This window comes from Salmo trutta, chromosome 34 (genome assembly GCF_901001165.1).
Source record: "Salmo trutta chromosome 34, fSalTru1.1, whole genome shotgun sequence".
Lineage (NCBI taxonomy): Eukaryota > Metazoa > Chordata > Actinopteri > Salmoniformes > Salmonidae > Salmo > Salmo trutta.
Window position 1 is genome coordinate 27,341,378 of NC_042990.1, and position 24,431 is coordinate 27,365,808.

The 24,431-nt window shown below is 44.4% G+C and overlaps 1 protein-coding gene across 2 annotated transcripts in view; it reads left to right on the forward strand.

Annotated features, from left to right (window-relative positions):
* The first annotated feature begins 263 nt into the window (after window positions 1-263).
* The window catches only part of adgrb2 (adhesion G protein-coupled receptor B2), a 470,244-nt gene continuing 446,076 nt past the window's right edge, over window positions 264-24,431 (forward strand). For both annotated transcript variants that reach the window (XM_029732443.1, XM_029732444.1), the window contains exon 1: window positions 264-476. The gene's annotated coding sequence lies outside the window, so the exon portion shown is untranslated. The remainder of the gene's footprint in view (window positions 477-24,431) is intronic.

Sequence of the window (24,431 nt, forward strand, 5' to 3'; positions counted from 1 at the left end):
GTTATCCCGTTCTGCTGCTGCTGCGGCTCGTGAGCGCGTTCTCTGCTCCGTTTGGAATACAATGTGTCTGCATGAGACCATGGAGATACGGAGTGGATTTATCAAAGAGCACTTCGACAGTTTATGAACAAAACTGGACCGCTCTTTTTCTACGGCATTTTGTCCCCCTTTTTCGTTGGGATTGTGTTTTTTTGTGTATTTTTTCCGTTTGCAAATTTTCGTTTGATTTATGGTGTTTTATTATTTAATGTCATATTTTCCTTTTTTAACTATTTCGGTTTTTACTTTTCATCGGTTTTGGAGGAGAACTGGATTGACTCGTGAAGATTTGTGGAGAGAAGATTCCGCGTCGCTTATGTGAATGATATTCTATCTCCCCAACTGAGACGTGCCATGGATGGAAAACTTCATTTGCATCAACGAAACCGATCGGGAAATATCCGTTACATCGAATAACTACTGCTAACAGCAATCTGGTAAGAATCCATATCACAACTTCCTTATTTCTGATTAAAGGTGAACGTAATATGTGCCGATTGTGTGTGTTTTATAAACGATATGCAGTATATGGGAGCTTGGCAGTAAGCGTACATAACCTATTGACATGGTTTTGTAAGTATCCCTCGTAGAAAAGCCCTTGATACATCTGTGTGAATGATGTATTTTGTGGTGAATACACACGTTTTAATCCGTAGCATGGTAGAATTAGCCCAACGTTGACATGCGACCTTCTATTCAGCGGGTGCATCTGCGTCAGCCGCGGGAATATCGCTAACGACTCCTGTTCTGTGAACCTGAACCGGAGTACCGGTCACGGAAAATCACAGATTGTTTAAACAGCAGAAGACCCTCACATAATACGCAACAGACGCCCTTCGTTTAGCTTTGGCCCAACACATGTGGTACTGGTCTCTCTAATCCTGGTTTTGGTGAGAGTGGTGTGCTTTTGACATTTGTCTCAACCTATTCAGTCAGACCTGTAACTTTGCGCAGTGTCGAAAACGCACAGATTCGCTCTCTTCAACCCGAGTGGTGTAGGCACGGGATCCTATTTCTTTAGAGATGGGTTGGCATCACCGCAAGCCTTCCCCTCCTCGACACTGGGGTTGTGTTTCTTTTCACACTGCATTCACACCAATGTGTGTTCGATAGACACATGTCTCATCTAGAAATAAGGATATGTTGTAGACCTATTGTTAGGCCGTTGCTATCCCTCTCTCTTCCAAGTGTGAGGTGTGAGTGCTTGCGCATGCATGTGCGCGCATGCATGTGTGTGTGTGTGTGTTTGAAAAGCCGATTTATGGTCAATCTGGAGTCTGGTTTCCATCTCGGTTCAGCTATTACATTCACTCCTTGCCACTCCTGTCATCTGCCAAAGAGACTGGCCTTTCGGCAGTCTTCAAATATGAACATTCTATCAATAATGAGATCAGAGGATTTGATCCTGATTCGAAAACCCTCACAGCCATCATCCAATCGCGATGTTTATGCAAATTAGACGTATAGGAAAACGTTCTAACTTAATTCATGCATTTGATTGAAAAATTCACAACATTGTGCATTCTAACGTATTACATTTTATTGTAAACATAAACATTGGGTGCGAGGAGAACAGAAGATTCGCCTTCATTGCATTTTTACCACCAGCCAATGTGGTCACATCACACCAGAGAAGCTCTTGCCATTCAAACTTCCCCGCCAGTTCACTGTGTGAACGCTATTGCCTATTCTATTTTATATTTTTGAATTGCTCAAAATAAGTGACGAAACGATATTGCTGCTTCTGGGACACGCATTGAGCTAGGCTACTGGGTCAAGAGCTATAAGAGCAATAGAGAGATGGAAGAGAGAGAGAGGCTAGTGGAGATGCCAGCGAGATGCACGAATTGCGCAAGAAGGGAACAGTGAAGACAGAGATATGTAAATTATAAATTAATTCCTAGGCTGGGCTATTTAATCCACCATTCGTATGGTAGACTATATATTAGGCCTAGCCTACTACAGTGAATTTAGGCGACCACCACCTGTGCTATGCAAGCCAGAAACTAAACTCAGCAAAAAAAGAAACGTCCTCTCACTGTCAACTGCTTTTGTTTTCAGCAAACTTAACATGGGTAAATATTTGTATGATCATAACAAGATTCAACAACTGAGACATACACTGAACAAGTTCCACAGACATGTGACTAACATAAATGGAATAACGTGTCCCTGAACAAAGGGGGGCTCAAAATCATAAGTAACAGTCAGTATCTGGTGAGGCCACCAGCTGCATTAAGTACAGTGCATCTCCTCCTCATGGACTGCACCAGATTTTCCAGTTCTTGCTGTGAGATGTTACCCCACTCTTCCACCAAGGCACCTCCAAGTTCCCGGACATTTCTGGGGGGACTGGCCATAGCCCTCACCCTCTGATCCAACAAGTCCCAGATGTGCTCAATTGGATTGAGATCCGGGTTCTTCGCTGGCCATGGCAGAACACTGACATTCCTGTCTTGCAGGAAATCACGCACAGAACGAGCAGTATGGCTGGTGGCATTGTCATGCCAGGATGAGGGAGGAGGATGTCTTCCCTGTAATGCACAGCGTTGAGATTGCCTGCAATGACAACAAGCTCAGCCAGATGATGCTGTGACACACCGCCCCAGATCATGACTGACCCTCCACCTCCAAATCGATCCCGCTCCAGAGTACAGGCCTCGGTGTAATGCTCATTACTTCGACGATAAACGTGAATCCGACCATCACCCCTGGTGAGACAAAAACGCGACTCGTCAGTGAAGAGCACATTTTGCCAGTCCTATCTTGTCCAGCGATGGTGGGTATGTGCCCATAGGCGACGTGATGTCTGGTGAGGACCTGCCTTACAACAGGCCTACAAGCCTTCAGTCCAGCCTCTCTCAGCCTATCGCAGACACTCTGAGCACTGATGGAGGGATTGTGCGTTCCTGGTGTAACTCTGGCAGTTGTTGTCGCCATCCTGTACCTGTCCCGCAGGTATGGTCCCCGTGACGCCAATTGGCGACAGATTTTCATGGGAATATTCTAAAATCTGCATAAAAACAATATGCGCACATTCCCACCAGAGATGTTTCCATGAAATGGACTTGTTGCTGAAAAAAGCCTGTGCATGAGAATCTGCACATAAAAACACTTTTGCGGTTAAATTCCCATGTACTGAATTAGAAATACACGTTATTTAGGTTTCCATCGCATTTTGAACTCCGTTGATGGTTTTGTCACAATAATTTTTTGCCTTTTAGGCTATAGCGAATGTCCCCACTCAGTCTTGGCATGTGTGTTCTATCCGACAGCTCGCAGATACAGCCCCTACACGATGAGATTATTATGGACACAAGATTGATTATTTTTATTTGACAAATGGCAGCCAAGCATCAATCATCATGTCACCAGAGTAAGACCCTCAATATTTATTAGAAAGGAGCATCAAGCTCATCACCGTGCACTTTCACCAACCTGTGAAGTTCATCATAACTTCGTTTATCTGTAGGCTAATAAAGTCAGTGCTTAATTTGTAAATCGGGAGGTGGTGGAACAAAAAGTGAGTGGGAGAGGGGGGTCACCTGGGGAGCTCTGAGGTACCAGAACGCATGAGAAAAAATAAATAACCTTTACAATAAAGCATTGCATGCATATCACAGCATTTGCATAGTGACAGAGCAGTAGAGTAGAGGCACTTACAGAATTCGCTTTTTGTAGCCTACGGTCAGGGAAAAATGTGGACTTTTATAAACGCATTTCCTGCAATTCTACATAAATTTACATGACTGGAGACTTTGTCAGAATCTGTTTTAACACCGCAGAAATGACCAAAATGACAGGCTACATTGACACTGACAACCTGAGAATGTGAGATCAATAAAAACAACCTTGTGTGGAGACATATTGTAGGCTACAATATGAGGAGGAAATTATAGTCCTAAAAAATTATTTCCAGTTTCACTGACTCACCCATTGTTGTGCAGCTTAATCACTAGGTGATGGCTCATGCATTTTCTCTCTCTCTCTCTTGTTTTACTTTTGGAAAACAATATTTGGAAGTTGATAAAATATTTGGTAGCCTACAGCAGACAGATTAGAGTATTCTCTTTTCAGCTCTTTTCAGTCATTTGATTTCCAACCTGTGTTTTCCCCAGGCAGGTCACCCTGGATACAAGTCAGTATTCGACATCCATTCATGTTTGAGGAGGTCAGGAGATGACATCGTAACTGGCCACTAGGGGCAACAGTGAGCACTTTTACCTTCAAGTAGGGTTCAGTTTAGCTAGGGTGTTGTGGATGGTGCATCTGATTCCAAAGGTGACAGTAAAATAAAGTGGTTTTGATATTTTTGTTTTAAGCCAATCCCAAACCTTACCCTTACCTGAACTATTCAGAGTTAATGCCTAAACTTAACCTTAAAACATTTGGGGTTAAGGCCTAAACTCAACCTTAAACACATTTGGAACAACTTCAAAATGTGAAATTTGAGAAACATGGATGAACGTCTAATTCTTATGTGAGACTTTGAGAGCTTGTAGCTTTTCCGCGATTGTATTTTAAATATTTGAAAGGCCTGTTTTGTCTGAATGCTGTTCACTGACAGATTTGCCTGTCAGTCCAGACTGTAGTCAATGCCTTGTTATTGTGTTACACACAATCCACAGCTGGGCAATTTTTAAAAGAAGCTATTATTCCTCTGTGGCTAAATTATAGTCATGCTCATGGTGTAGTAGGCTATTCTGAAGTATTCCTTTCTTTCTGAATAGACAACAGTAATTCTATAACTTTGGCAAATTTATTTCAATTTATCAGGGGTGCTGCAGATCCTACAGAACCCTTAGTGTGGCTATGAATCTATAAGGAAATAATTGATGAAGTGGAGAGATGAGAGTTGCAGGCTCATATCTATCACAGCAGAGAGAGGAAGAGATCATAGAAAGTGAATGTCATTCTAGTTCTGTGAGAGATACAGGCACTCTTCTCACACAGCCACTGCAATGCTTTGGTCTCAAACATAGGTTATAATGTTGTACAAACCATAAGCCAGGGCCAGCCAAACCAGAATCAACTCTTAGAATATCAGGCCTGGGATGAAAATCGACTTTTTCACATTACATTCTGCACTGAATAAACTGCATGCTTTCCAGAGTTGTAGTGGGAGTGGGAGGACCACACAACCTATCATTGCATGACTCTAAGTTTACTTCGATATGATGGTTATTATACACTGTATCAATATTTGCGCATAAAGGCGTTACCACCAGCATGTCTTACATAATACATTTTACCAACACCAAAATACCCCACCTTGTCTTGCATATTTTATTTTGTTGACATTTTGAAAGGTTAATAACAACTTTGCTGTTTCCATCAGGCTTCTCGTGACATTTTTTATCCAACGTACTTTACTCGCATAAAAAGGTTGGATGGAAACCTGCTTAGAGACAAAAAATGCTGTGTTTGACATAAGTTTTGTGCCATTAACCACATTTCCATCCACAGTTTTTATGCAAGTAAAGTCATACCTTTTAAAAAACAAATCTGATGGAAAGAAAGTTTCAATACAATTTTACAATTTTATAAATGGTGACAGATAATTTGTTAATTCTACATGGTGGGATCCTTTTGTGTAGCTAAAATTAATTACGCGAGAAATGGCAGTGGAAACGCCTTCATGCTCAAACATTGATATAATAAACATCTTATCGAAGTAAACTTGGAGTCACACGGTGATATGACTTGGGAAATCATGCAGTTTGTTAGGCTACAGATGAAATAAATTATGCGCGGTGATGAGCTTGATGCTTCTTTTCAACAGTGATGGAAAAGTACCTAATTGTCATACTTGAAAAAAAGTAAAGGTATTCTAATAGAAAATGACTCAAGTAAAAGTGAAAGTAATTTTCTTTATGCAGATTTTTGAATATTCACATGAATATTTGGCATCCATTAGATGTATACATAGCTAATTAATTGGGGAAAAATTTAAGAATTACAAGGGGCAGTTTGTAAAAACGAATGTCCATAAAGTTTACTAAAGTAGCCTGTCTGGACTCCATCTCTGGACTCCATCTCTAAAAGGCAGTGTAGCACTTATTTCTCAATGCCAGAAACACATATAATAATAACACTCCCAAATTACGTTTTTCTAAATCAATTGTTATGATATTGTAATGTTGTTCTTAAAGGTTGAGTTTGAGGTTCTCTCCAAATCAGCTCTAACTTCGGAGACAATCCCATAACGCCCTGTGGTCAGCTTCACACGGTGTATGAAAAACATATAAAAAGTGCGATAAATTTGTGAAAATTAGGCGGGCGAATTGCGCGTCTACTCGTCAATTTGTGCAGCACATTTCATCCCTGAGAACTTCCACGGCTGTCAACAATGGAAGGAGGGCTTCAGCAAGAAGATGATTCTCAAAGTGAATGCTGGCCGAATCATTAACATGTCTTGTAAAACATCTCAAACAACCAGCAGCACAAGTGGAGACCGCAAGCATTATCACTGGCATGGAAGTAAACAGGTAAAAAGTGAAAGAGATAGCTACCATATTAAGCTCACGTCTTACATCTAAATAACACTGAGAAAACTAACCAAATGTACTCATGTCTGCCAGCTGTTAGTAGCTAACTGCTGATGGTGTCATAGATAGTACAAGCCTATGGGAAAACGTTGTTTTCAAGGTGTTTGTGGGGGCTCTGCGTTGCGGCTATTCGATCATTCTGTGGCTCTGGGGGAGTTTTCTATGCAGTCTGCCGAGTATGGGCTAAACTGAAATCCAATTGTGGATTGGGTGACATTTTGGAGCAGCTCAGGAGCAATGCTTGCTTTGGAATGGTGGATTGTAGATTTTGGTCAATAGGAAAGTTTATTTTTGGATCTGATGATTAATGTGGTCTTGTTGAAGAGACAGAAGATAACGTTAGGTTGCTATAGCTAGCTATCCTCTTCCTCCATTTCTGAATGAATTTGTGGATTTTTTTTTTCTTGCTGGCAAAATAAGTGAGCTAGCTTTTGTTTGTATATTGCCATATGTCAATATCATAGCCAATTTTGTCACTGAAATGGGCTAGTAAATATCCTAAACCTAGCCAGTTAGACAGTGATAGCCACAAGCTAAAACCGGGGAGAGAGAGAGGAGAGAATTCACATTCTGTTTCATTTACTGCTGGAAACTTGATGAAATTAGATTTCTATTCTATAAAGATTGTAATTGTGTCAACATGTTGCGAGCATTATTTATTGTTGCTCTCAAAATTCTAATTATATATCTTGCCAAATTTGCACGCACCCTACGTTACATAATGTTCTCACAGAAAATATGAATGTTGCTTTCAACTACCAATAAGCAACTGCGTTGTAAATCCGGCTGCATATTGAATGTTGAGATTCCTGAAAGGCCAGTCTCTTTGGCAAATTACAGGAATTGCAAGGAGTGGAATGTTAGCTAAAAAGACTGGTACCCAGACAAGTCTGCAGTGGCCGTACAGCATATAGTATTTACAGAACTGCGGCTTCTGCAGACGTCAGAGCATTCATACTTCTTGCGCTTCTGGGAGCAGAGCAGAGCGGAGGGTGTCATAGACATCCAATAAATAGGTTTGCACAAGTTAAAAACGCACAACTTGCAGTGATTCATGGCTAAAAGAAAAGACAAGACCTTAACTCTTTTGAAATGTTGGAGTTGGTTTCCCGGTTCTTGACATAGGAGCTCTGCCTAAATTTCACAAAGTAAAAAAGCAGCACCGTTTTCCCACCTGCATGTCATATTTGTTTTTTGCTTTAAGAGCTTGTCCCGCAACTGCCTCCACTTCTTGTGGCAAGCTTCCCCTTCCATAGATACGGTACAGAGGTCAATGGAACTCGACTTACGCAATGGAAATGCCATGGAAATGCGTGGGGGAAAGAGGCCGTGGGGGAAAGATCACAAATTGCCTAATTACCCCCCAGCAAAATAAGCCTTCATTTACATATTTACATGTGTATTTCACACTATTTTGAATTAAAAAATTGGATTGTAAATCTTGTATGGATGTCAAACCCATATATGTTCATGTCGTTTTCATCAATCAACTGCATTACAGTTAAACATGACTTTGACTACCACCTGTATGCTTGCTATGCTACCATCTTATACCAACAATAGTTAGCATTTAGCAGTCACTTTTTCTAAACCTGAAAAGGGACAACTTCTAAATGTTATGCAACAAAATATATCCAAATCGGACAGTAGTCACCACATTGTGGGCCTGTTACAATACATCAATCATGACAGACTAAGGAATATCCACTTTGTTAGATCAGATTTGTTGAATGTGCACCAACTCAGCGTCCCCCAAGGTCTGCGTTCTATTGACCTCTTTACTGCATCTATCCCCATTACCCCCCGATCTCTTTCCAGGAGTTCAAACACATTTTTGTGTCTTAGAAATCCCTACACGAGGTATCAAAATATATGTATTTACAAATTTGTTCTGATAGCCTTTTGTAAAAGTTCTCCGTGTTTGTTTTAAAGGAAGTTGTCAAGGAAGTTTATAACGGATGTACCACCCCCACCTACCGTCAAGCTATGATGTCTATTATGTCAATGCGGAGATATACAGAGCTATGTGGACCCCTCTGCATTGTTGCAGCATTTGGGAGGAGCGAGGCATCGCCGTATGGGGCCTCCTCACCGCATTGCCAGATCAAGCATAAGTCACGTTTAGTGTATTCTCTTGTGGAACGCTAACGAAGGATGTGTCATTACTTCGGTCCAATAGTCCCAGTCAGTATGAAATAGAACGCTGGTTACACAATTGGCTCATAGTAAAAACTTTACCATTTTCAAATGCAGTTTTCTTGTTGTCTGCTTGTTGTAGTCAGTTACAAAACTACATTTAAGAAAAGTGCAACATGTCTAAAGATTACTTCAACATGCCTGCTCCCAAACATTCTCACTACTTCAAAATACATAATATCGTAGGGCTTCCCTCAAGCCCCTTTTCATGATGGCGCTAACAGCCACGTAAGTGAGTGTTGGCTAGTTACCAACCGGAACATTAAGCTAGCCAAGACCAACAACACAAACAAATGGACTATAAAGTTACAATTAGTGAGTGGAGTTACAAACAGACTTTACAAAACAAGTTAATTGTCTTACCTGTGATTAATGTTTTCCACACACATAGCTATGTGTTTCCTACTTGGACACCGGGTTCCCACAATTTCCCACTCTTTCAAACCGAATAGCCTGTAGCCACATGGCTCTTCTCACAGGCTCTATTTCCCTACGTGGGAGCATTGTGAATCGTAGGTCGAGATTTTTGACTTACATTGAACATCACAGCAGCTTTTCAGCTTGTTTTGATATTTCTGTATAACAAAAAATCACCAACAAAGTTGTCCCCCTTTTACAATGGGGGACAATAGGAAAGAATATTTGTTTTCCCCAATTTATGGCGTGGTCGAGGGGTATTCCTTCATATAACATGAATACTGATGTGGAGTATGGGGTGTCATTTCTAGACTGAATGATTTCATGAATCGCCAGCACAGTAGACTACACTAGACCACTATAGTAATGACTGCTCATAGTAATGGTTGGAACGGAGTCAATGGAATGGTGTCAAACACATCACACACATGGTTACCATGTGTTTGATGCCATTCCATTTACTCCATTTCAGCCAATGGAGGCTGCAGAGTGGAGAATGGCTCACAATAATGTCCGGACCAGAGTAAATGGAATGGCATCAAACACATGGAAACCATTTTATCATTCCACCTATTCCAGTTATTATCACGAGCCCATTCTCCCCAATTAAGATGACACCAACATCCTGTGATTTCAGCCATTATTATGAGCCAACCTCCCCCACCAGACTTCTGTGGTAGGCTACTGTAAACCATTGCATCTTGGGAGGTGTTATAGGACTTTGCTTTGGCGCCCGCTGTAGACTTGCCTTGACAGCAGTTAAATAAATGCCTGCTTCAGCAGTTGATTTTTTGCAACTTTTTTTGTCTCACTCCATTTTTTCCCAAAACGACGGCATGATGGTGCTGGTCCCAAGGTACGTTGCTTGCCGTTACCGACGCAAGCAGGTGGCTCCCGTGACGCTGAACGGTGCTCACAAACGGGACGCGGTGGCGGCAATGTGAGGAGCCTCAGAGCGCTCGCTCTCCTTCTTCCATCTGTTGAAAGTGCCTCTTCTTGTGTTCCTCCACATACGCACTGACTAAAAACTATTTCCGTTTGTTTTTTAGCACATCCGTTGAATAATATAACGTAACACAAGACTTGCCTCAACCTCATTTATTCTATTCAAAACAGCATTAGGCCTGCATGCCATCTGTGTGGTAAATAGGGAGACAGGAATATTATATCCTCTGTCTTGTATGAGGGATTGACGTGCTGTTCGTGTGCCTTGGTGTCCAGAGAAGAAAGCTGTTGGCCCTCCTTCACTACTACGTGTGTGTGTGTGTGTGTGTGTGTGTTTATGTGTGTGTGTTTATGTGTGTGTGTGTGTGTGTGTGTGTGTGTGTGTGTGTGTGTGTGTGTGTGTGTGTGTGTGTGTGGTGCATATGGTCCAGTGGCCAGGCAACAGCTTGGTCTTCCCTGGATCAGTGCACCCTGGCCAGGCCACTGTTCCACCATCACCCCCCTCCTCTATCCATCTCCTGGCTCCTTCCACCCATCCTTCACTCTCTTCTTTTCCTCCATCTCCCCATCCCTTAGTCCTTCACCCCTCAATCTTCCTTAACCCCCCCATTCAACGTTGAGCGAGGCTTAGTGCGTTGTCAACACTCCGAACAAAGTTAATCCACTTGCTGACTTACCCAAAACTCCTATTATGCTCTGCGACCCAACTTCACCCAAGGCTCAACATTGCTTCAGGAAAGATGGCTGCCTAAAATACTAGGATGGCAGCAAATGTAGGTAATTATAACTTCATAATGAATCAACCCAAAAATGTGCATTTAAAAGGAAAATGTTAGTTAATGAAGAGACAAACGATTACCGTAATTTCCGGACTATTAAGCGCACCTGAATATAAGCCGCACCCACTGAAATTTTAAAAAAGTATTCTTTTGAACATAAATAAGCCGCACATGTCTATAAGCCACAGGTGCCTACCGGTACATTGAAACAAATGAACTTTACACAGGCTTTAACGAAACACGGCTTGTAACAAAAATAAATAGGCTTTAACGAAACACGGCTTGTAACAAAAATAAATAGGCTTTAACGAAACACGGCTTGTAACAAAAATAAATAGGCTTTAACGAAACACGGCTTGTAACAAAAAATAAATAATTAGCAGTAAACAGTAGCCTACCAAGAAAGTCATTGGTCACCATCTTCCTTCTCCTGTGCACTAAAACCATCTCCTTCGGTGTCGGAGTTGAATAGCCTCAGAATTGCTTCATCCGATATTGGATCGTTTTCATTGTCGCTCTCGTCACTTTCATCCGGAGGCAAATCCCCCGCTGAGCCCTCTTCAACATGCAGCAGTCCAGCCTTTCGAAACCCGTTGATGATAGTGGATTTTTTGACAATGCTCCACGCTGTCAGGACCCACTGGCAGACTTGACCATAAGTTGCTCTTCGCATGCGGCCCGTTTTAGTGAAGGATTTCTCCCCACTTGTCATCCAAGCCTCCCGCTGAACACGGAGCACCACCTTAAATGCACGATTTACACTGATGTCGAGTGGCTGCAAATACTTTGTTGTACCCCCAGGAATCAGGGTGACAAAATGACTCCCGTAATCAGAATGATGGGAAGTTTGAGAGCGCTCAATTTAATCTAAACAGTAAACAAAAAAGATGTTTGACCTTAACCCGTTCGGCAATTTCATTGGTCTAATGAAAGCTTCATGCCGCCAAAAAACTGAGCACGTCACAGAATGTGTTTTTTTGGAGCAAAAAATGTGAAAGCGGGAAAAATCGATATATTAGCCATGTCATTGTTTAAGCCGCGACGTTCAAAGCCTGGGAAAAAAGTTGCGGCTTATAGTCCGGAAATTACGGTATGTATATTTTTTTGTCATGAAGTTGATTTGTGAAATTCGCTATTTAACAAGCTAGCTGAATAGCTAACAGCCAGCTGGCTATACATTTAGCATGCTTTATGGGCATTTGACATTTGCATGAATTGTAATTTGTGTTCTTTAATGTTTTAGGGACTCCTGAACCAGCAAACTAGGCAGTCATCTTGTGAAACCCAGTGGATGTACAGAATCTAGTTAAAGGTAGACTCAGCGAAATGACGTAGCCAAGAGCAGCGCAGGAGATATTGAGATGAGCGAGATGCAACACTTCGCTATCACACAGTCATGCACAGTATCTGCGCGTGTGCATGGATTCGCTTCACACTGTGTACTGCTTGGTAGCCAGGGAACCAAAACATCGGAGAAGTTGAGCCTTGTGCTTCCACACTCTTAGTTGTTGCGGAAATTGCCTTGTCATTGTTCTTTATTGTAGTAACATTAATGCATATATTTTCATGCAATGCAGCTGAAGTAACATAGCAAACTATTTTCTTGATTATTTTGTAGTGGTACACTCAGAAAAAAAGGTGCCATCTAGAACCTAACAGGGTTCTTTGGCTGTCCCCATAGGTTAAAGGACCCTATTTTGGTTCCAAGTAGAACCCTTTTGATTTCCATGTAGAACCCTTTCCACAGAGGGTTCTACATGGAACCCAAAAGAGTTCTACTTGGAACCAAAAAGTGTTCTACCTTGAACCAAAAATGGTAATCGTATGGGCACAGCCGAAGAACCATTTTGGAATGATTTTTTCTAAGAGATGTGGTGCAGGACAAAATGACTTGTTTTTCTATGGATTTGTAGCTATGTAGCTGATCTGTGTATGGAAGTATGGACCCTAAAACGTTTGGTAAAAATATTAGTCCAGATAAGCCATTTCAATTGTTCTACAATGCTTTCCCTGGTTAATTATTTTGCATAAAATCACTGAGTGAAGTAAATGGGACTGTTAAATGTCAAACTGCTACTGTATTATGGAATGAAAGTCCTGCTTCAGTAGCATACTACTCCACATTGAACCACAGCCAGAGGATTGGTACATTATGATCACATAGTTGTTTTGCTGTTCTCATTTGTTCATATGGTAAATACGTATTTGTTGCATGAGAAATATAAGGAAATCTATTACTTCCGCCAGCACAGGCAATGTTGTCAATGAATTGCGTGGTAGGCTATCTGTTGGCGGCTTCAGATGTGAGCGGCTGATGTAGTGTTGTCCCATTCCCTAGGGTTATTTACCTCTCCCTACCACTAGTTGCTCTGATTTCAAGGGCCACTCGCCACTGAGGAACTCTTAAAAAGAAGGAGGGCTAAGGGGGGGTATTGGGATTGGATGTCCCTCCTTTCTCCTTTCTCTGTCCCTCCCTGACTGTGTTCAACATTGCGTGTGTGTGTGTGTACGTGTGTACGGATGTGTGTGTGTGGCCATGTCTGAGCTCTCTCTCTGCTGTGTTAAGGCTGATATTTTAATTCTGTCTGGGCAGGGCTGTCAGGAGGGATCTGATTGGCTGGCTGGGTCCTACTGAGCAACACACACAGACCAACAGGCTTAACAGACTCATCATTGCATCTACAGGCTCCCCTGTCAGAACCCCTCTCATCAGAACGCACACTACAGTATTCCACCACTACCACATCCTCAGAGAGGGAGAGATGGGAGAGGGCGGGAGGGAGGGAGTGGGGGAGAGATAAGAGAGAGGGCGAGAGGGAGGGAGGGAGGGAGGGAGGGAGGGAGGGAGGAGAGATGGGAGAGATGGGAGAGAGAGAGAGAGGATGGCAGAAAGCTACGAACACAGTAGCATGACAGAGCTGTAAAGAGAACAGGATATGGAGAGACCAAAAAATGAGATGGATTGGTAGGGGGGACAGAGACAGAGAGAAAGACAAATAAAAAAATAGAGAGAGTGAGAAAGAGAGGGAAAGAGAGGGAAAGAGAGAAAGTGATTGCGTATTCATCACAGGAGGCTGCTGATGGGAGGATGACTCATAATAAGGTCTGGAATGGAGTGAATTGAATATTATCAAACATGTGGAAACCATGGAAATTATGTGTTTCATGTGTTTCGTACCATTCAATTTATTCCGTTCCAGCCATTACTATGAGCCCACCCTCCCAAATTAAAATGCCACCAGCTGCCTGTTGTATGCATGTGCTTGGCTCACTGACTCTCCTCTCTTCTGTGTTTTACGTTACGTAACCATGGCGGAGAGGAGTCTCCCTCCGTTGTCATGCTGCATTTAGAGCCACAGATGCCTCTGTCGCCAGGGTGGATTCCACTTGGCTCGTTCCGGGGTGACTGTATCAATATTTGCTGTGGGTGCCATCTTGGTTTGGAGCGATCTGTGAGCATGACTGGGCCAGAGTGGGGGTGAGGGCAGAGTGAAGCTAGCAGGAAGCACAACCAGAGCCCCAGACCTGCTTCTGCAATTAATTATGCCTTTTGGCAATGAACTCAAAGGATGGGCCTCTTTGGGAATAGATAACGGAAAAAACGAACAAAACAAATTGCCCAGAATGGCTGAGATAATGCACATCTCTGATTCCTATTGATGGCATGGCAATTAGGAACTGCCACAACACAACCACAGAGAATAGTTAATTTTATGTGTTTCTTGATGGCTCTCTCTCTCTAACCACAGCAAAGATAGTCTAGACCATGGTTGTCACGATGTGTGTGTGTGTGTCTGTCTGTCCATGGTTGCTTTATACTTAGCCTAGCAATGCGTCTGTGAGTGTCTGAGTGTATCCTTTAGGCCCATTGCCTGTTCCCTAACACAGCTGTCTATAAGTCTCTACGTCTGAGTGTATCCTTTAGGCCCATTCCCTGTTCCTAACCCAGCTGTCTGTTCCTAACCCAGCTGTCTATAAGTCTCTATGTCTGAGTGGGTCATTTAAGCCCATTCCATGTTCCTAACCCAGCTGTCTATAAGTCTCTATGTCTGAGTGGGTCATTTAAGCCCATTCCATGTTCCTAACCCAGCTGTCTATAAGTCTCTATGTCTGAGTCGGTCATTTAGGCCCATTCCTTGTTCCTAACCCAGCTGTCTATAAGTCTCTATGTCTGAGTGGGTCATTTAGGCCCATTCCTTGTTCCTAACCCAGCTGTCTATAAGTCTCTATGTCTGAGTGGGACATTTAGGCCCATTCCATGATCCTAACCCAGCTGTGTGTCTGATTGTGTGCTTATGTGTGTCCAATATTCCCTTGTTCCTAACCAGTTTATTGCCGTCACCTCCTGTCATCGTCCTCTGGTGTGTGTTTGTGTGTGTGTGTGTGTGTGTTTTTTTGTGTGTCTTTGTGTAGTTGACAGCGATGGTGTGTGTCTGGTCTCCCACTCTGTCATAACAGCGATATTTTGTGTTCATGTAATGTCTTTCATTATATCCAGCCCACAGAGAAAGGGGCAGAGTAAAACCTTAAAGGTAGTATTGATTCTGTGTGTGTAAGCGCTGATATTATACCGTATTACAGAGGGACCCACGAGGATAGTCGCCTTTTTCATGATGACTTTATCTGTGTCGGTTGATGTGTCTCAACTCTCAGGGCGACACACACACACACTGGCTTGAACTCACACGCCACACACACTGGCTTGAACTCACACGCCACACACACACACACAGAGGCGCAAGCGCACACACTTACAGTCTCGAACACACACACACACACACTCACACAAAAGCTCGAATGCACACAAATACATGGTTTCGAATGTACACAGACACAATCTCTCTCTTTCTCTCCGTCTGCTCTCTCTGCTTTGGTTTGACGCTCAAACATGTCCTTTCATCTGATGCACTGACCAGACAAGCTTCATCAAATAACATTCCACAGTGGGATATCTATCAGACTGTTTTCTGATTCAGATCTGACATTTGAACTAAGGGCCGACCTTTATGGTATTTTTTTTTTGCATTTATGTTTGTGTGTGTGTGCATTTATATATGTGTGTGTATGTGTGTGTGTTTAAATGTACAGTACCAGTCAAAAGTTTGAACACACCTACTCATTCAAGGGTTTTTATTTATTTTTACTATTTTCTACATTGTAGAATAATAGTGAAGACATCAACACGATGAAATAACACATGGAATCATGTAGTAACCCAAAAGATAAGGGTGGTATAGAGAAGATAGCCCTATTTGGTTAAAGACCAAGCTCATATTATGGCAAGAACAGGTCAAATAAGTTCCCTTTCTTTTCTAATGAAAACAGTATTGTCCAGTTGAAACATTATTGAATATTTATGATAAAAACACGCTAAGGATTGATTAGAAACATCGTTTGACATGTTTCAACGAACTCAAATTGAACTTTTTTGACTTTTCGTCGAGACTTTGTGCCCGCGCTTTGTTCATTTGGATTACTGGACTAAACTCGCCAACAAAAAGGAGGTATTTGGACATAAAAATGAACTTTATCGAACAAAACAAACATTTATTGTCTAACATGGAGACCTGGGAGTGCCATCAGATGAAGATCATCAAAGGTAAGTGATTCATTTTAATGCTATTTCTGACTTTTGTGACACATCTCCTTCTTTGGAAAATGGCTGTATGGTTTTTGTGGCTAGACGCTGACCTAACATAATCGCAGGGTGTGCTTTCACCGTAAAGCCTTTTTGAAATCGGACACTGTGGTTGGATTAATGAGAAGTTTATCTTTAAAATGGTCTATAATACTTGTATGTTTGAGGAATTTTAATTATGAGATTTCTGTTTGAATTTGGCGCCCTGCAATTTCACTGGCTGTAGGCCAGGTGTTCCGCTAGCGGAACCCCCTTCCCAGAAAGGTTAAGACATGAAAGTCAGTCAATGCGGAAAATTTCACAAACTTTTAAAGTTGCTTCAAGTGCAGTCGCAAAAACCTTTAAGTGCTATGATGAAATTGCCTCTCATGAGGCCCGCCACAGGAAAGGAAGACCCAGAGCTACCTCTTCTGCAGAGGATATGTTCATTAGTCAACTGCACCTCTTATTGCAGCCCAAATAAATGCTTCACAGACTTCAAGTAAGAGACACATCTCAACATCAACTGTTCAGAGGAGACTGCGTGAATCAGGTCTTCATGGTCGAATTGCTGCAACGAAACCACTAATAAAGGACACCAATAAGAAGAAGAGACTTGCTTGGGCCAAGAAACCCGAGCAATGGACATTAGACCGGTGGAAATCTGTACTTTGGTCTGATTAGTCCAAATTTGAGATTTTTGGTTCCTTTTTTTTAACTTTGTTTATTGGATTTTCAAAACCAGGATTTATAAAATAATTGCACTTGTAAGTTATTTGGTAGTAATATAAAACAACACATCAAATACAACAGTACAGCAAAACAAAGACTGAGACAAACATACAAAAAAAATAAGATATATTTTGATACAGTTGATACAGGTCAACTAGCACAGATAATACAGTCCTTAACATCCGATATGCCATGTATACACATACCAGGCCTCTTACCTCACCGATATATAAATATCATCACTTTGGAACTGCAGGGAAATGTAGTCGTTTAACATAAGAAAAGAAGGGATTCCACATTGCATAGAATTTGTCTATAAACCCATTGAGTGTGTGTTTAATTTTTTCCAACTTTATGCAATTCAAAAAGTATTTAATCCAAAGAGCATGAGAAGGGGGTGCAGAGGATATCCATCTAAGTACAATGAATCGTCTCACTAACAAAGTGACAAAGGCAATTACATCCTTATTCATTTTGGTCAGTTGTAATGTGGTTAAGGAAACCCCAAATAATGCAATAAAAGGGTCTGGCTCGATCTGTGTGCCTCTTAATTCTGAGAGTGTGTTAGATATGTCTTTCCAGAAACAAACAAGAGATGGGCAACACCAAAACATGTCTACATGATTAGCAGGATACTGGTTACATCGTACACAATTAGGGTTCACACAATTTTGGATAATCTTGCTTTGGTCCAGTGGGCCCTATGAATGAGTTGGCATTGAATGAGACTGTGCCGAGCGCAAATATAAGAGGTATGACTATAGATTATTGACACGGTGTCTTTCAGAGAAGGAAGTGGAATAAGGAATGTGTCACGATATCCTTAGATAGCAGGAAAGGGGTAGAGTCAAGCGCAGGAGACTGAGGTGCGTTGAACAGACGTTTAATAATCCACAGAGAAATATGCTGCAACAAGGCAGGGTGCACAGTCAAAATAGACAGGAGGAAAGCTCCAAAAATCCAAACAGACGGGGCGCAGCCCGGCAACCCTAATGCCTAACAAAATACGCAGCGTAGCAGAACATAAGAAAATCCTGACTACCACATAAAACATGACAAGCAACCATCCCGCACAAATCCCCAAACGAAACAGACAAACTAAATACCCCCCCACTAATGACTAACAAGGAACAGGTGCAGAACTAAACAGACATAACCAAAAGATTCCAAAACATGGATCGGTGGCAGCTAGTAGGCCGGCGACGACGACCACCGAGCACCGCCCGACCGGGGAGAGGCGCCACCTTCTGTGAACGTTGTGACAGTACCCCCCCGATGCGCGGCTCCCACAGCGCACCGACGCAGGCCTCGGGGACGACCCGCAGGGCGAGGCGCAGGGCGATCCGGATGGAGGCTGTGGAATTCCTGCAGCAGGGCTGGTTCCAGAATGTCCCCCACCGGAACCCAGCACCTCTCCTCCGGGCCGTACCCCTCCCAGTCCACGAGGTACTGCAGGCCCCCCACCCGACGTCGGGAGTCCAAGATGGACCAGACTGTGTACGCCGGAGCCCCCCCGATGTCCGGGGGGGGGGGCGGAGGGACCTCCCCCACCTCAGCGTCCTGCAGCGGACCAGCTACCACCAGCCTGAGGAGAGACACATGAAACGAGGGGTTAATACGGAAATATGAAGGAAGTTGTAACCTATAACACACCTCGTTTATTGTCCACAGGACTTTGAACGGCCCCACAAATCGCAGACCCAGCTTCCGGCAGGGCAGGCAGAGGGACAGGTTCCGGGTCAAGAGCCAGACTCTGTCCCCCGGGTTAAACACGGGGGCCTCACTGCGGCGGCGGTCAGCGCTTTCCTTGTGCCATCCTACAGCTCGTTTAAGGCACTCCTGGACGGCACTCCAGGTCTACTTCGAGCACTGTACCCATTCCTCCACCGTAGGAGCCTCCGTCTGGCTCTGATGCCATGGCACCAGGACCGGCTGGTAACCTAACACCACCTGAAAGGGAGACAGGTTAGTAGAGGAGTGGCGCAGAGAGTTCTGTGCCATCTCGGCCCATGGCACGAACCGCGGCCACTCCCCTGGCCGGTCCTGGCAATAGGACCGCAAAAACCTGCCCACATTCTGGTTAATACGTTCCACCTGCCCATCACTCTCGGGGTGAAAACCCGAGGTCAAACTGACCGAGACCCCCAGCCTCTCCATAAACGACCTCCACACCCTGGACGTGAACTGGGGACCCCGATCAGAGACGATGTCCTCGGGCACCCCGTAGTGCCGGAAGACATGCGTAAACAGGGCCTCCGCGGTCTGTAGGGCCGTAGGAAGACCGGGCAAAGGGAGTAGACGGCAGGACTTCGAGAACCGATCCACAACGACCAGGATCGTGGTGTTCCCCTGAGACGGCGGGAGATCCGTGAGGAAATCCACCGACAGGTGGGACCACGGTTGCTGTGGAACGGGGAGGGGCTGTAGTTTCCCTCGAGGCAGGTGCCTAGGAGCGTTACACTGGGCTCACACCAAACAGGAAGAGACATAGCGCCTAACATCCTTAACCAAAGGGGGCCACCAGTACTTCCCCTTCAGGCCCCACACCGTCCGTTCCACACCAGGATGACCCGAGGAGGGTAGAGTGTGCGACCACCAGATCAGACGATCGCGAACACCGAGCGGGACGTACTTCCGACCCGCGGGACCCTGAGGTGGAGTGGGTTCTGACTGCCCCGACCACTCAATGTCCGCATCCACCTCCCAGACATTTACATTTACGTAATTTAGCAGACACTCTTATCCAGAGCGACTTACAAATTGGTGCATTCACCTTATGATATCCAGTGGCGGGGTGACGTGAGAGAACTTGGGAAGGTTGAACACCAGACGGGCTGCGGCGTTCTGGATGAGTTGAAGGGGTTTGATGGCACAGGCAGGGAGCCCCGCCAACAGCGAGTTGCAGTAATCCAGACGGGTGAAGACAAGTGCCTGGATTAGGACCTGCGCCGCTTCCTGTGGGAGGCAGGGTCGTACTCTTCGAATGTTGTAGAGCATGTACCTACAGGATCGGGTCACCGCCTTGATGTTAGCGGAGAACGACAGGGTGTTGTCCGGGGTCACGCCAAGGCTCTTAGCACTCTGGGAGGAGGACACAATGGAGTTGTCAACCGTGATGGCGAGATCATGGAACGGGCAGTCCTTCCCCGGGAGTAAGAGCAGTTCCGTCTTGCTGAGGTTCAGCTTGAGGTGGTGATCCGTCATCCACACTGATATGTCTACCAGACATGCAGAGATGCGATTCGCCACCTGGTTATCAGAAGGGGGAAAGGAGAAGATTAATTGTGTGTCGTCTGCGTAACAATGATAGGAGAGACCATGTGAGGATATGACAGAGCGAAGTGACTTGGTGTATAGCGAGAATAGGAGAGGGCCTAGAACTGAGCCATGGGGGACACGAATGGTGAGAGCACGTGGTGCGGAGACGGATTCTCGCCATGCCGCCTGGTAGGAGCGACCTGTCAGGTAGGACGCAATCCAAGAGTGAGCCGCGCCGGAGATGCCCAACTCGCAGAGGAGGATCTGATGGTTCACAGTATCAAAGGCAGCAGATAGGTCTAGAAGGATGAGAGCAGAGGAGAGAGACCACTGGTGCCACCAGACAGGAGGCAGGGAGTATGGGAGTAGGATCAATGGTCCGCTCCTTGGTGTCGTGGAGACGCAACAGTGCGTCGGCCTTCAGGTTACGGGAACCTGGAATGTACAACAGGGTGAATTGAAATCTCGTAAAAAACATGGCCCACCCGGCTTGACGAGGGTTAAGTCTCCTCGCTGCCCGGATGTACTCCAGGTTACAGTGATCAGTCCAGATGAGGAAAGGGTGTCGTGCCTCCTCAAGCCAATGTCGCCACACCTTCAGGGCCTTGACCACGGCTAACAACTCCCTGTCCCCCACATCATAGTTGCGCTCCGCCGGACTCAGCTTCTTAGAAAAGAACGCACAGGGACGAAGCTTCAGAGGCGCGCTCGAACACTGCGACAGCACCGCTCCTACCCCAGCTTCGGACGCGTCCACCTCCACTATGAATGGCAAAGAGGGGTCCGGATGCGCCAGCACCGGGGTGTTGGTAAACAGTGCCTTCAGACGACGAAAGGCTCTGTTCGCCTCTGCCGACCACCACAGCCGCACAGGACCCCCCTTCATCAGTGAGGGAATGGGAGCCGCCACCTAACCAAAGCCCCAGATAAACCTCCGGTAGTAATTGGCAAACCCCAAGAACCACTGCACCTCCTTCACCGTGGTTGGAGTCAGCCAATTACGCACGACCGTAACGCGGTCACATTCCATCACCACCCCTGTGGTGGAAATGCGATATCCCAGAAAAGAGACGGCTCATTTGGAGAACTCACATTTCTCAGCCTTAACGTACAGGTCATGCTCCAGCAGCCGCCCAAGCACTTTACGCACCAGAGACACATACGCGGCACGTGTGGCGGAGTAGATCAAAATGTCATCGATGTACACCACCACACCCTGACCGAGCAGGTCTCTGAGAACCTCGTCCACAAAGGATTGGAAGACGGCGGGAGCATTCTTTAAGCCATACGGCATGACGAGGTACTCATAATGGCCAGATGTGGTACTAAATGTGGTTTTCCACTCGTCTCCAGCTCGGATACGCACCAGATTATACGCGCTCCTGAGATCTAGTTTTGTGAAGAAGCGCGCCCCGTGAAATGACTCCACTGCTGTAGCGATGAGAGGTAGCGGGTAACTGAAACCCACCGTGATGGAATTTAGACCGTTATAGTCAATGCATGAGCGCAGACCTCCCTCCTTCTTCTTCACCAAAAAGAAGCTCGAGGAGACGGGTGATTTGGATGGCCGAATGTATCCCTGTCTCAAGGACTCAGTGATGTATGTCTCCATAGCCACTGTCTCCTCCTGAGACAGAGGATACACGTGACTCCTAGGAAGGGCCACGTCAGCCTGGAGGTTTATCGCACAATCCCCTCGTCGATGAGGGGGTAATTGAGTCGCCCTCGTTTTACTGAAGGTGATAGCCAAATCGGCATATTCTGAGGGAATGTGCACGGAATGTGCACTGCTGCCATTTCTTCCGGTGCCATTTTTTGAATCGTACTTAGTACGGGTTAAAAGAGGAGAAAAGTTGCCTTGAAAAAGGTTTTCAAATGTGATTGTGACACGTACCCCGAGATAAATAAAACTACTGTGAGCAATTTTACATGGCAAGTTTTGTAAAGGGGGATTTCTTTGTGGCCATATTAAGCAGCATCAATGTGCGTTTACTGAGATTCAGTTTATACTCTGATAAGTGATCGAAGGATGTGAAAGTGGCAAGGGCAGCAGGAACAGAAACAGAAAGGTTGTATAATAATAAATCATCTGCATATAGAGATCATCTGAGATCTGAGATCATCTGCTTTTCCAGATGGATTAAACATTCTCCAAGGGTCTGAAACTGCGAATTCAGACATAAAGGTTCGGAAAACTCTAGCTGAGGTTGACAAGGTAGTAGGTTTAGTGGAGGATCAATCCAAATGTGGGTCTAACCAACAGTTAAAGTCACCACCTAAGATCAACAGTGTAGAGAAAGTGTAGAGTGTAGAGAAAACCGATTTGAAAAAAATCACCATTGACCCAATTAGGAGCATAAATATTAACAAGAAGTATGTTCATATTGAGCAGCCTACCACTGGCAATTATGAAGTAAAATAGCCACCCCTCTTGCCTTACTCTGAAATGAGGAATGGAACACCTGACCCACCCATCTGCACCTAAGACTTGAGTGTTGTGATACCTTCAGATGAGTTTCTTGGCGAAAGATGATGTGAGCTTTCAATAGATGAAGGTGGTGTAGCACCTTACTATGTTTAACTGGGTTATATATGCCCCTGCAGTTCCAAGTAAGTAAATTAAAACCATTCCCTCCATCTGGATGGGATACACTAGGCTGAGTCATGTCTTAAGAGAGAGAGGATGTGTAAAGGACAAGGTACAATGTAAACTAAAGATCTTAGTTGACCCTAGTAGTGCAAATTTAAAAAACAAAGACAAGCGACGAAGCGCAAAAAGCATATAAAAACTATACACAAATAAAGAGGGAAAAATCCCTTCCCTCACAACCTCCCTTGCCGAAAAAAAAACTAAAAACAATAAAAGTTTAGAGCAAAGCATGATAACCTTTACTTTATGCTACGTGAGATTTGTGGCCATTTAACCAGAGTAAACCAAACATGCATAGATTGGTCCCCAGCAGAGTCTACGGAAAACTAACCTCGGTTAAGAGAAGTTTAAGAGCAATACAAGTGGTAAAACTGCGACTGAACCATGAAAACAGCCAGATATTGGCATTAGAGGTGGCTTAGATCAAAATAAATAGCAATGATACAAATACAAAATGATAATGTGTGTGGAATAAAGAGTACTTCTATATATATATACTGCTCAAAAAAATAAAGGGAACACTTAAACAACACATCCTAGATCTGAATGAAAGAAATTATCTTATTAAATACTTTTTTCTTTACATAGTTGAATGTGCTGACAACAAAATCACACAAAAATAATCAATGGAAATCCAATTTATCAACCCATGGAGGTCTGGATTTGGGGTCCCACTCAAAATTAAAGTGGAAAACCACACTACAGGCTGATCCAACTTTGATGTAATGTCCTTAAAACAAGTCAAAATGAGGCTCAGTAGTGTGTGTGGCCTCCACGTGCCTGTATGACCTCCCTACAACGCCTGGGCATGCTCCTGATGAGGTGGCGGAAGGTCTCCTGAGGGATCTCCTCCCAGACCTGGACTAAAGCATCCGCCAACTCCTGGACAGTCTGTGGTGCAACGTGGCGTTGGTGGATGGAGCAAGACATGATGTCCCAGATGTGCTCAATTGAATTCAGGTCTGGGGATGGGAGGGCCAGTCCATAGCATCAATGCCTTCCTCTTGCAGGAACTGCTGACACACTCCAGCCACATGAGGTCTAGCATTGTCTTGCATTAGGAGGAACCCAGGGCCAACCGCACCAGCATATGGTCTCACAAGGGGTCTGAGGATCTCATCTCGGTACCTAATGGCAGTCAGGCTACCTCTGGCGAGCACATGGAGGGCTGTGCGGCCCCCCAAAGAAATGCCACTTCACACCATGACTGACCCACCGCCAAACCGGTCATGCTGGAGGATGTTGCAGGC